General features: G+C 29.2%; 1 protein-coding gene across 3 annotated transcripts in view; it reads right to left on the reverse strand.

The window, feature by feature from the left end:
• The window catches only part of LOC129918434 (unconventional myosin-XV), a 261,312-nt gene extending 249,891 nt beyond the window's left edge, over positions 1 to 11,421 (reverse strand). The window contains exon 1 of one of the 3 annotated variants that reach the window (XM_055998956.1): positions 11,182 to 11,421. The gene's annotated coding sequence lies outside the window, so the exon portion shown is untranslated. Of the gene's footprint in view, positions 1 to 10,824; positions 11,139 to 11,181 lie in introns of those variants that run through there. The other 2 variants (XM_055998958.1, XM_055998957.1) reach the window with 2 other exon arrangements.
• Positions 11,422 to 15,207: the final 3,786 nt, after the last annotated feature.

Genomic DNA, 15,207 nt, shown 5'->3' on the forward strand with positions numbered 1-15,207 from the left:
AGATAGATAGATAGATAGATAGATAGATAGATAGATAGATAGATAGATAGATAGATAGATAGATAGATAGATAGATAGATAGATAGATAGATAGATAGATAGATAGATAGATAGATAGATAGATAGATAGATAGATAGATAGATAGATAGATAGATAGATAGATAGATAGATAGATAGATAGATAGATAGATAGATAGATAGATAGATAGATAGATAGATAGATAGATAGATAGATAGATAGATAGATAGATAGATAGATAGATAGATAGATAGATAGATAGATAGATAGATAGATAGATAGATAGATAGATAGATAGATAGATAGATAGATAGATAGATAGATAGATAGATAGATAGATAGATAGATAGATAGATAGATAGATAGATAGATAGATAGATAGATAGATAGATAGATAGATAGATAGATAGATAGATAGATAGATAGATAGATAGATAGATAGATAGATAGATAGATAGATAGATAGATAGATAGATAGATAGATAGATAGATAGATAGATAGATAGATAGATAGATAGATAGATAGATAGATAGATAGATAGATAGATAGATAGATAGATAGATAGATAGATAGATAGATAGATAGATAGATAGATAGATAGATAGATAGATAGATAGATAGATAGATAGATAGATAGATAGATAGATAGATAGATAGATAGATAGATAGATAGATAGATAGATAGATAGATAGATAGATAGATAGATAGATAGATAGATAGATAGATAGATAGATAGATAGATAGATAGATAGATAGATAGATAGATAGATAGATAGATAGATAGATAGATAGATAGATAGATAGATAGATAGATAGATAGATAGATAGATAGATAGATAGATAGATAGATAGATAGATAGATAGATAGATAGATAGATAGATAGATAGATAGATAGATAGATAGATAGATAGATAGATAGATAGATAGATAGATAGATAGATAGATAGATAGATAGATAGATAGATAGATAGATAGATAGATAGATAGATAGATAGATAGATAGATAGATAGATAGATAGATAGATAGATAGATAGATAGATAGATAGATAGATAGATAGATAGATAGATAGATAGATAGATAGATAGATAGATAGATAGATAGATAGATAGATAGATAGATAGATAGATAGATAGATAGATAGATAGATAGATAGATAGATAGATAGATAGATAGATAGATAGATAGATAGATAGATAGATAGATAGATAGATAGATAGATAGATAGATAGATAGATAGATAGATAGATAGATAGATAGATAGATAGATAGATAGATAGATAGATAGATAGATAGATAGATAGATAGATAGATAGATAGATAGATAGATAGATAGATAGATAGATAGATAGATAGATAGATAGATAGATAGATAGATAGATAGATAGATAGATAGATAGATAGATAGATAGATAGATAGATAGATAGATAGATAGATAGATAGATAGATAGATAGATAGATAGATAGATAGATAGATAGATAGATAGATAGATAGATAGATAGATAGATAGATAGATAGATAGATAGATAGATAGATAGATAGATAGATAGATAGATAGATAGATAGATAGATAGATAGATAGATAGATAGATAGATAGATAGATAGATAGATAGATAGATAGATAGATAGATAGATAGATAGATAGATAGATAGATAGATAGATAGATAGATAGATAGATAGATAGATAGATAGATAGATAGATAGATAGATAGATAGATAGATAGATAGATAGATAGATAGATAGATAGATAGATAGATAGATAGATAGATAGATAGATAGATAGATAGATAGATAGATAGATAGATAGATAGATAGATAGATAGATAGATAGATAGATAGATAGATAGATAGATAGATAGATAGATAGATAGATAGATAGATAGATAGATAGATAGATAGATAGATAGATAGATAGATAGATAGATAGATAGATAGATAGATAGATAGATAGATAGATAGATAGATAGATAGATAGATAGATAGATAGATAGATAGAAATTAAAGGATATATTAGTCCCGGAACTTATTTTTATGAAATTGATTTTTATTAGTCCATAATGTATTAGAACTAATAATTTGGAAATTATTAGTATTAGACTAATAGTTTTATGAAATAGGGCCCTGATCTCGTGAACGTAATGACATAAATATAAAACAAAACTGTTTCTGTTGACTTGACAAATTCAAATTGGCATACAAAAAATATACAAAAATTAAAATCGTGTATAATGCGCTAAAAGAAGTATGATTTAAAAAACAAAAATGAATGAGATATCGTCCCGTTTCTGCTTGAACCTCGTAAGTACATTTTTTTTAAAGTTTTAATTTTCTGTTAAACATTGCTCTAAAACTTACAGAAAGAATAGATACAAAGGTTTAAGTATAGAAACAACTCAATCAATATGTCATAAACATAACTTGATTTCCCTTTGTTCAATTCATATTTTTAATTTTCAGAAAAATGTATATTTATTTTTAGAACTGAACAAAATTTGCTTTGTAGATACGTGGTTCAGGCAGAAACGGGACGATATGTGGCTTTAACTCATGATCGCGATGAAAGTGAGAGTGAAAAACTTTTTGAGACGAAAAAAGCACAAAAAAGAGGTCTATACACAATACAACAAAACCTGTGCCTGTCAATCCTTCTAATAAGAAATACTACTAAAGTAATAACCACATCTTGACTAAAATGTCAGATACATAATAAACAACGTAACAATAAAATGAAACAAATCATACAAAAGAAATTCATTGAAAATAACCATACACAAATAAACAAAAGAGTTGAGGTAAGAACGTGGAGTCTTTATCGTGTTTAAAAGATTCGCTATTAAGGTTTATGGACAAGAATAAAACTGGAACCTGTTTTGCATTTAATAGTAAGACAACAAATATTCCATTCCTTATTCTTATTTTGCCTACTTTTAAACAAAATTTGTGTTACCATGACTACCATCGTTACCACATGGTTTTTTAGGGTTGGTTTTTTTAAATTACTGCCATTAAAGTCACGTTTTTTTTTTAATACCTAGTGTTTTTTTAAATCCTGCTTTTTCAAAATCCCGCTTCTAAAATACCGTTTTTACCATCATGCTTTTGGAATCAACACAAGGTGTCTTATTTCAACAATCTATCGATTTTTAAAAAAATATGTTGATGTCGACATCATTTTTTATTAAAAATCACTAACACTTACAATTATTCAAATATGCTCAGCCTAATATCTTGAACTCTTCAATTGGCATCGGAATGATGTTGCTCTATTTTTATAGAAACCATATTATACCAGATGTTGATCGAAATCGATATTTATTTGATGTTTACCTTATTGCTTATTATATGTATCGATTAAATTACACTGGTCAACAAAATTTAACTTTTTTTTTGCCACAAGAACCAAAATACACTTTTCTAGTATTTTTTGGGGTGCCAAATCCGAATCTGAAGTCAGAAAAATTTTATTGGCCTTCGTTTTTGAAATATTACCGTTATAAAATGCTAAAAATCGTCATTTTGGCTGTTTTCGAGCTTCGGTTTTTATGTGGGGTAATTTATTATAAACAAATTTGTACCGGTGATTATAAGAAAAGATATTCTTCTTTCCAAAACTGTTTTAATTTTCCCGATATCTCTTTTATTTCTCGAGATATCTTAAGTTTCAGTTAGTAACCCAACTAACAATTTTACTTCCACAAGGGTCTAACGAAGCTGTTTCGATTTTAGAAATATTGCTTGTATACGACCATAGAGAAGCCCATCTGGCCCACCCGAGAAGCTTGATAGGCCTTAGAAGAGTCATATGCAAGTTGATTGGAGAGACTCATAACATGTCTTTAATGCCTTATAGAAACAACCAACATTTGAAATTTGAAAATGTGTATTATTGTTGCAGGCTTTTATTTTTATTTAGAAGCTCTGAGTAGACTTGTCGAAGGATTGTGAAAGTCTAAACGAAGTATAGGTATCCCAAATAGAATAAAGAAAAAAAAATATTTTTTTTTTCATTTTATTTATTTTTTTTTGTACCTATTACATTTTATTTTTTCATTTTCTTCTTTGTTTTCGATCCAGACAAGTTTTGCTTCTGAAATTAAATTTCCAAACACAATTATATTGAGAAAAAAACTTCTTACCTACTTGACGCATTTTGCTGGATTTGAACCACGTACATCCTGATTGATAGTCCGGTACCTTACCCATCGAGCTACTCAGGTATATAATAAAAGAGTTTCAAATTTGGACTAGTTGAAACCAGAACTTCCTAAGGGCTTCGATTTAACTTCCTGATGAGTTGCACTATCTTAAAGAATATGGTGACCATTTGTGTTTTTTTTTTTTCAAAGTTATTATTTTTGGTTATTTTCTGTTTTTTTTTTTATCTTGTAAAAAATTATTTAATAAAGACTAAATAATATTATATACTGATTGTCAAACCATGTCATTATTGAGAAGATGAAAGAGAATAACTTGTTACTAAAGAACAATTTTTTCTGGAATATCTGAAAAATTCGGTTTTTTTAGACTTTAGAGGTTTCACCCGGATGCCGTCAAGCCCCATTTTTCCGAAGCAGAAAAAAATCTTTAATTTTTTTGGGCTTTTGGCTTTTTCTTAAAAATTAGAGAATTAACTTTGTTTTGAACTTAGATAAAAAATCTAAAATGTCCATCACTATTTTATATTTAAATAAGTGGAGAAGATTAAAATCTTGTTTTCCTTTCTTCTCCACTTACTTGAATATGAACTCCGAATTGGTCAGTAAACCATTTTTAATATCACTATTTTAAACCAATTAACGATATGAAAAGATTCACTTTTTCATTTATTTCTTTATAACAATGAATAAAAAAACCAAAAATGGTCACCATAATGGCACTTATCCAAATATTTCTTATTGTCATGAGTTTGCCTGACAGTTTAAAAAATTTAGCTTGTACTCACTTTCACAGGGCTTCTAGAAATAAAATTAGGGAGCCTAACTTCGCTTAGGCAAACTTATAAAATTAAATGCTTTTTACAATGTTTTGCTTGTACTTAAAGGACTTCTACAAATATAAATAAATATCCCCTAACTTCGCTAAGGCAAACATATAAAACTAAAAGCTTTTCGCGCATGCGCCGGAAATTGAACTTCTTTTTTTCTCACACCGAGATGCAAAACATAAAATTATGTAAGTCGTTATATTTGAAAGTGATATTAAACATTATTTTCAATCAAAAACAATGATTCAACAATTTTTTAATTCAAATATTAGAATGGAGTTTTTACATCCAAAAGGGCAATAACCTTCTAAATCAAGACAACGGCAATATCGAGTCTTGTCTATTTGCGAAGATTTAACAACACACTTGTTTTATTTCATGTGAGACCAACAATTGAAGAGTTGAGAATGAGAAGCGTTTAAGCGAGATTTTTGTAAATCTAAATTTTTTTTCAACGGTTGCAGGGCAGTGGCGTATTGAGGGGGGGGCTCAGGGGGCTCAAGCCCCCCCCCCCCCCCAAGTCTTCAAGATCATGTTTTTATTTAGCTTATTTCATCATAATGTACATGATTAACTAAAACTTGTTCGTAAATCTTAGAGATGCTCGAGCCCCCTCCAAATTCTGAAATGGCTGTTTGGGTTTGTTTGAGTAAGAGCCTTAGCTGACGATGAGGATTGTGATAATTTTTTTTTCGGATTTCAGTTCAATTCCGAATTCTTTAGATAATATTTTTATAATTTTGACGTCCAATTACATCACCGTTAAATTTTTGCAAAACTTCTTATGCAATCTCAAAACGCCGTATTTGATCAAATATTTACTTTTTTTTTAATAATATTTTTCTCAAAGATATTGGAAATAGAAATTTTTGATATCTCAAAATCTAAGTGGTCAACAGGTTTCTTTAAGAAAATTGCAGTATTGCGCTTCCGATTTGGATTAAAGAGCACCATATTTAGGGATGGGCTGATATTTCAGTAACAGGTATTGAATAACAGGTACCTATTGGAAAGTAGCAATAACAACTTGCTACTCATCAGGGAAAATACCTGTTACTGAAATAACAGTTAATATTTTCAGTATCTAAATAAATTTAAATTAAATTATTTTTTTTTGCAATCCAAGAAAATTTTCGGTAATAAGAAGGTTAATAAAATGAAAAATACCTACTAATTATCTAAACAACTTTCTCTTATCCTACACAAAAAATTAATTTTATCGGTAATAATCTGTAATACCTGTTACTCGGATCAAAATTATCTGCTTAAGCCTGGTACGCTGCTCGCGCTAAATTTTAGCTGAGATAAAATTCCCATACAAGTTATCGATAACTTGTATGGGATCCATTTTATCTCCGCTAAAAATTTTCGATAATTTGTATGGGAGCTAAAATTTAGCGCGAGCAGCGTACCATTCTTTAGTCAAAATTATCAAGGAATTTATAATACCTGTTACTTTTGATAAAATTCATCTTTGATACTTTCCGTTCAGGCGAATAATCTGTTAAAAACACAAACGCTCCTATAATACCTGTTATTCGGATCAAAATGATCTCCTTACTCAAAATTATCAAGGAATTTATAAAACCTGTTACTTTTGATAAAATTCATCTTTGATACTTTCAGTTCAGGCAAATAATCTGTTAAAAACACAAACGCTCCTATAGTACCTGTTATTCGGATCAAAATGATCTCCTTACTCAAAATTATCAAGGAATTTTTAATACCTGTTACTTTTGATAAAATTCATCTTTGATACTTTCAGTTCAGGCAAATAATCTGTTAAAAACACAAACGCTCCTATAGTACCTGTTATTCGGATCAAAATGATCTCCTTACTCAAAATTATCAAGGAATTTTTAATACCTGTTACTTTTGATAAAATTCCTCTTTGATACTTTCAGTTCAGGCAAATAATCTGTTAAAAACACAAACGCTCCTATAGTGTCTGTTATTCGGATCAAAATGATCTCCTTACTCAAAATTATCAAGGAATTTATAATACCTGTTTCTTTTGATAAAATTCATCTTTGATACTTTTAGTTCAGGCGAATAATCTGTTAAAAACACAAATGCTCATATAATACCTGTTACTCGGAAATTATCTGCTTACTCAAAATTATCAAGGAACTTATAATAATTTTTTTTTTGCTCTAAAACTTATTTTCTGATGTTTTTCTTGAATTTTTTTATTTGTATTTTTATTATTTTTAATTTGCTCTATTACCCGATGGTATTTTTTCGTTAACGTGTTCGCTTTTGAGATTGGAGACTTCAAAATTTTTTGTTTCGCTTCAGCTGCGTACTAGGCTTAAAGCTTAAGCCAAACACAACTCTGCTAATATTCTGAAAAACATTTAAACGCGGCTTAATTTTGGAGAGAATTTTGTATGCTAGCTTAAATTTAGTTCGTTCTGTGTACTTGGCTTAAATCAAGAATTTAGTTCATAATTGAGGAGTGACTTTTCAAAAGGGGATAAAATCACTTTACACTTTTTTAAAACTAAGTATGTAGATCTCTTCTTTACATTCAAATGCTTTGCTTAGTTTAATCACCAAGTTAACACAAAAGACAGGCAAAATCTGAAAATCGTATGAAAAATCACAATTTATCATTTAGTTTTTTTTTTTCGATTTTTTGATATATCAGATTTGAGAAATGACAAAAAGTGTTTGTATCCGGTTTTGAAAAGTCGCTCCTCAATTATTACCGACGTTCCTTTGTGGGCATTTACTGCTTATATAATAAACTGCTCTCTGCTAGTACTTAAAGTTGCTTTCAGATACTTTTACTGTATTGAAAAAGTAGTTCAATAAATGTTTCCAAAGGAACGCAGCTATTTTATGATCTTGGTTTGTTTTTTTCACCAACTTAGAAATTAGAAAGAGAAAAGAAAAAGACAGTCTCAAAAAGAGCCCAATTTTGTTGATCCCGCCTTTATTTCTGTCAAATTAGAGCAATTAAAAAGTATCGTTATTTTACCGTTTGTCAGCAACAGCATTCAGCACCTAAGCAACCAATAAGAAGATGAACTTTTTTAAAAGAGCTTCGCCAAATTTTTCAAAAAAGATAAGCACTTTAAACAACAAACCAGGATTGTTGTAATTTTTCATTTTGTGTGTTTTATTTACCCTAGGATTCATATTTATTGATAACGAAAACCTAAGAGCGATAATCTTGTTTCTTTGAAAATGATGTCAAGAAGATATAGTAAATAGTAAACAGTCGGAGAGGAGAAGAGTCAAAAAACTTGACTCTACCAAATATGTAAGTCATTCATCACTTTTTTAAAGCATAATACTAATCAAATCTCTTTAATAATTTCGTCGTTCTCCCCAATACCTGTTACTGTAAGAAATATTTCTATACCTGTTATTTTTGGTATAATTTTACATACGAAAAATGAGAAAATGTAAAATTAATACCAAAATTTCGTCGTTTTCCCCAATACCTGTTACTGTAAGAAATATTTCTATACCTGTTATTTTTGGTATAATTTTACATACGAAAAATGAGAAAATGTAAAATTAATACCAAAATTTCGTCGTTTTCCCCAAAACCTGTTATTGTAAGAAATATTTCTATACCTGTAATTTTGGGTATCCATAATTAATGGTTTCATTATAATTACAAAAAATTTCAGGTTTTAGTTATATTTTGCATAAGATACGCATTTTATAACTACTTAAATTGCCACAATTTCAGATAATTTTCTGCTCTTATTAAATATCATTCTCAAAATAATGAGATTGCACTCTCGTTCTTTAGTGAAAATTGTATTACTAACTGTTATTTCAGTAACAGGTATTTATACCTGTTATTGGAAAGTAGCAATAACAGGTAGTAACGGTTATCCAAAAGTAGCAGTTAAGCCCATCCCTAACCATATTACGAAAAAGCATATATATTTCGGATCAAAAAGAATTTCATTTAAAATTAGTTTTTGTGACTTTCACGTTCTGCATTTCACTTTTTGCGTATTCATTTGCCCAAAAGTGAAATAGGTGTTCCGCATTTTTTCACTCATTTAGATTTTCAATTCAATTTAGAATTAAATCGTTTATTTTCAAAACATGATAAGTCCATTTTGAATTTTTTCTGTTGAACCCACAAAAACGATGATTTTATTTATTCTTATGATTTCAATTTTAATAAATAAATAATTTGTTGTGTAAGGATAATATTTGCATTTAAGGTTAAAATCAAACTTGTTAAATACAAAATGTATTATGTCAGAAACTTTTTGGGATGAAATGGACTTATAATGTTTTGAAAATAAACGATTCAATTCAATTCACTATGTTTCTGTTCGTGAATTTGGGGGCCTTTTCCAATGAATTGCAGTAATTTCACTTTAAAAACAAAATAAAAATGGAAGTTCCTTCAGTTTTGACAGTTAGAAGCAATTTCGAAGTTTTCGAAACCGATCGAAATGAAGAATATTGATATTTCACTTCACGTGAAATTGAAAAGTGATTTGAATTCACTTTCGTTCGAATTGCGGAACATGGTCGTGTATAACGAAAATATTGATAAGTATAGCCCAAAAACTCTTGACGTGATATAAATTAATCTGTAAACAGTTTTGGATTCAGCACATGACAAAGTTCGAACGAAATAAAGAGTTTTTTTTAAGGATGACTCAACTCCTTCCTGTTTGTGTAAAATGTTTGCGACACAAGAACTTTGAAAAAACACTAGGTAGTCTGAATGTGAAAGGAAGAGACAGTAGTACGAATCTGATGAGAGCACTATAATGCAACTAGGTATACCACTTTCAGTACCGCAGCACAGCGTTTAGCTCTCGATCAAAGATTAATAAAAAGAAATGAAAATTTTTTCGCACATTTACCCTCTAAAAAATTTTTGAACAATTTTCCAGCCCCCTCCAAAATTTTTTCTGGATACGCCACTGTTGCAGGGGTCAAATGACAACTTCAATTTTGGTCTTTTTATTATTGCTTTTTCTCTAGTGAAATTAGTTTAGAAGTTAGCATTTGAACTTTTTTTTAATCTTTTTCATTTTCAGAACTTAATTTGTCACTCTTAACACTTTCTCACTCACAACGCTTCAATTATTAATTTTAAATTATAAACTTTTGCTGAATCCTGCCTTTTTAAAATGATTCTGCATGATATGCCGTTATTTTATAACTTAATCATATCTTATAACGATTAAAAATAGTAATTCGAATGGCTTACGTACAATTCTAACCAAACGTCAAGTTTAGAAGCTGTATCTTTCTCATATACATATAAATAAGTAAGTGCATTTATGTATATGTAGACATGTCAGATCTCAGATATTAACAAAAAGAGTAGTTTCTTAAAATAAAAAGAGAAGAATGGTGAATACATTTTTACCTACTACCCCAACACAAATACATTAAGTAGGTATAAACCTGGTGATGGTGATATTGTAAGTTTTCAATCACACGCTTAAAGGTAAGCATTGCATTGTATTTATTGGAATTTATCCATAGGTACAGAACTTTTGAAATATTTGACACCTAAAAATAACTAGTTTTCTTTTTTATTGCACATAAACAACTCAGGTAGGGCGAAAGAAAATCGTAAACAATGACACATTAAGAAAAAATTAAAAAAAAAACATTAAAGGTACCTATTTAAGAAGTCATTTGGATCTATGTATATATCTAATATAATGTACCTACATACATAATGTATGCAAATTTTTTCGTCTATTACTTCTGATCTCACATTCGCATATTTACTATAATATTTCTTGTTTGACGAGATTTGTTTGTACCTATCCATTTTTGTAGGTACACCAACCGCAAAAATAAAATACCTTCACAATATCGCTTAGATTTTCCACATCAAATCAATGGCATGTAAGAGCTGAGAAATTTTGTTTTGTTTTGTGTTACACAAAGTGCGTAGATTTTCTCGCGTAATTAGGAAAAATTGTGTGTTTTGAATCAAATGAATAAAAAATATTGTGCACCTTAAAAATGGCTGCTACTCGGCTATATTTTTTTCTTAAACAAACCAAAGAAAAGTTTGAATTTGAGTACCTATGTCTTTTCTTTCAGGCACTTGACTTGTTTTTATTTCAAACACTTTGTTTTTTTCATTCATACATATATAAATATGTATGTATGATCTAAATTATAACTTATTATATCTAAAACAGGAAAGCACGTACTTAATTTCTTATTAAACTGCTTTAATATTATTTTAATTTCAACACACAATCATATAGGTAGTTTAATTGCAATTTGTTAACTTATTTATTTTTCTTTATGTATATATATGCAATGTGAATGAATACATTCAATTTTATAAGTAGGAAAATTGTACTTTTGTCTTCCGTGGCAAAATCACAAATTCTTACTACCGCGATCACGCAACAGCTCGGTTTGAAAGTTTTAAGCCAACTAATCAAGTATCTCAACAAACAGAATTAAGATTCTTACCTTCTTACATCAACTTGACTCTAAACAGTCACCCATGCAACGAATGAGAATCTCAAGACATGCAAAGAAAAGTGTTTATTATTACCTTTACCAGCAGAGACTTATGTACCTGCTCTTTTGGAATTTCCTGTAGATTTTTACACACCTTAAAACCACTTCTGATCAGCGTTACCACTTGCAGAAAAAAAGTCGAAGTAGATTTGAAGAAAAAATGGAAGTAGATTGAGAAAAATCGAAGTAGATTTCAAAATATCATTTTTTAATAAAAATCCATCTTAAAAAACAACTGAAACCAAAAATTTGAATTCCTTCAAACTCTATATTTTCGGTATAAATATTATTTCAATACATTATTTTATAACAATTTTTAGTCAAATATTTGGTTTTCTGCAAAAAGAAGTAGAATTGGCTTATATTTTGATAATTTGAAGTAGATTGTAACAGAGATTTTAAAATGAAGTAGAATTCGTTATTTTCGTGATGGTGCGAAGTAGGAAGTAGATTTAATTTTTTTTTGAAAAAAAGAAGTAGATCTACTTCAATTGAAGTAAAGTGGTACCACTGCTTCTGATGTGTTTATGTGTTTCCCTCTCTTAAAATATCAATACGATCTTCATTAAACTAAAAATGTATACCATATTAACGTGCTATGTGCTTTGTTTTTTAATTATATTTTACTATTCAAAAAAAAAATTTAAGACATTTTGGAGATAAAGTGAGGAAAGACATTTTTACCTAAACTGAGATAATAATATCTCTTCTTTATAAAAGCTATTTTAACTTAGATCTTTTGAACGTAAGAGTTAGATACAACAGGTTGAGGTGAGTTTAAATGCCCCTGATCGTGTTCGTGTTTGATAGAGTTAGATATAAATTTACTCTATTATAGTTTATAAAGAGGTTCTCTGCGCTCTCTATGTAAAATCTCATGAACAATTTTAACGGAATGACAAGAATGTAAGACACATGAAATTATTACTACGTATACACTTGTTTCAAGAAGTTAATTCATAAGAAAAAAAGTTTGGTAGAGTGTACCTATAATAAATTTTATACATCATAATTTTCTTGTAAAAAAAAGCTAAAAATATTCTTATTTAGTTAAAAATAATCCACAAAATTAACGGGCACAGTAGTGCCAAAGAACATTGACCAATCATGCTATTACTGGGTCAGTTCGTTATACGTTAATATTGTGCGAGAAATCAATAAATCGAAGTTTCGGAGAGTTTGTTCGCATTGGAAGTATAATATTTACTTTACAAGGGCAATGAATTCCTTAATTTTACTTTGAAAATATTTTACCATTATATATTCTAAATAGCCCACTCAATTAAGACCGTGTGTGAATTGGGTTAAATATTTAGGCGAGGATACATTTTTGAATCTATTGAGGTGAAAAGATACATTTTTAGCTGTCAAAAATTTGCCCTACCCTTCCGCTGTGTGAAATGGGATACCTTTTGGATGTGGGCTAGGTTAGGTTAGGTAGAAATGGCTATCAGGAAAACGACTGGCACAGTAAGACCACTTATTGGTCCGTTGTGATACCATGATTTTGGAAGGAAATTCCTCACTAATTAAACCAGTTGGAGCTTTGGCGATTGGTAAAGTTGAAATGCGCTACCGGTGGTCAAAACAAAAACTAATTTAACAGGACGGAAGAAGCTAGCATCTGACATTTTACTTTTTTTTTACGTCTACTGGATGAAAGGGCAGGACATGAGTAGAGAAGATCTTCGATTGTTTCTTCTTTTTCCTCATCGAAGCTACTTCTACAACTATATAACTGAATTCCAAAAAGGAGGAGGTTCTCAACTCGTCTTGGCGTGCGAAACTGGAAGCAGCGAGCTAAGGATATAGCTGTTGGTTGAGGCCCAAATCCACAGCGGATTGTAGCCGCCTTACGGCGGCGCTGGTCACCCTAAGTAAGTAAGTCTGAACTCGTTTGTGTTTTTTTTTTTCTTTTTTCTGTATGTTTGTTACCTTTGAACTTTCGACTGGGTGAACCGATTTGGATATTTCCTTTCCTTGTTGTTCCTTTTGTATTTGAAAGCTGAGAAATAAAAATATTGTAACGATGAATTACTGAACTACTTTTAAGATAAATGTCTGAACACACTACCTAATACTGTGAACATAAACATCTGAATGCTCCTTAACCTTTAATACATGTGAACCTACCTTTAAATAATATTTTTTGAACACATTGATTAGAATTTCCCTGTAATGCTGAAAATATCCCACCTAGGGGCGTACATACGATTGTGCCCCGACAGATGACAAGAAAAGATACTTATCTAATTAGTGGCCATTTCGCGTATTGCATTGTTAGCTTACCACACGGAGCCAATACCTTAATTGGGCCCTAAAAAAATTAAGACGTTGGGCCCCAAAAAAAATTAAATACAATCTTCTATTAAAAACTACTGAAAGACTGCGTACTTGATCTTTTGAGGCCTTTTCTAAACAGGGGCCCTAAAAATGGAAAAAACATACAGGCATATTTATAGAACTGGCAATTAACATTCTGTCATCTATCGTTTCCAGAGCCCAAGAAAATAAATAGAATGTGTTGCTAGTAAACAAGTGCTATTTCAAGGGCCACCATATGGGTCTCTCCAACAAACTCTTTTACGTCCCTTACTTTGAAGGACGCTTTGGGACGGAATCAAAAAAAATTCTAATTCGCAAATTGTAGCTATGTAATTATAATTTGTTGCGCAAAAATAATTAATATGGTACCTCCTGTGACGAGGAGTAAATAGAAATAGAAGACAGATTAATAACACTAACCTGAAAGCTGAATAAATAAGCAACACTATATAGAACAACTTTTCTAGGTCACTCTAGATCTATATGTTTAAATGCAATGTAAAATAAACATTTTAAAAAAATCGATTACCAAATTTTTGACAAAAAATATCTTACTGAAAGAAGTTTAAAATTTTACATGTGTAGTAAGATTAAAAGACAATTTTCTTCAAAATCTATGGATAAGTTATAAAGATATGACTGTTTTTGTAACGATCAATATTTTCGACTCTTTTTGTTTCTTTTTAAGTTTTTGTCTATAACTTGAGAAGCAAGCCGAATTTGAAAATTATTATTAAGTAATTTTTTGTAGATAATTAGATTTAAAAAAATTTTAAATTAAAATATTACAAAAAACTTAAGAAAAACTATTCCAAAAAGAGAAAAAAAAATTTTTAATGTTTTTACTAAATAGTCTACTTTTTTTCCTTTAAGCGTTTATAGATATTGAACATGTAAAGGAAAAAAAGAAGATACTTTTTTCAAAAAAGGGAGAAGGGGGTACATTTGACATTTAGTTTTTAAAAGTCTCTATTTTCGAAAACTGTGAATGTATTGCAATGTTTTGTTTTGTGTTTGATTTATTGACTATTCAAGATTATACTAACAGTAAATTTTTTGTTTTTCAATATTTCAACATAAAAAAAATTATTTTTTTCTAAAAAAAAGTCATTTTGTCAAAAGTGCCCCGGGTTCGGGGTTTTCAAATTATCAAGGTTACTACTTAAGATTAATGTCAGAATAATGTTAAAGTCTTACAAATTATTTTTTTAAAGTGCCATTTCTCGCAAATTATATGGATAAGAACTTTTAAAGTAATTCAAAGTTAAAAAAAAACTCAATATAATTTAATAATTTTTTATTATTTTTGTTATTTTTTTCTTCGTTGTTAAAAAAAAACTATGTTGGCGATCTTGTTTCTACGGCTTCAAATATAATGT

The sequence above is a fragment of the Episyrphus balteatus genome, chromosome 4 (genome assembly GCF_945859705.1).
Source record: "Episyrphus balteatus chromosome 4, idEpiBalt1.1, whole genome shotgun sequence".
NCBI classification, from domain to species: Eukaryota; Metazoa; Arthropoda; class Insecta; order Diptera; family Syrphidae; genus Episyrphus; species Episyrphus balteatus.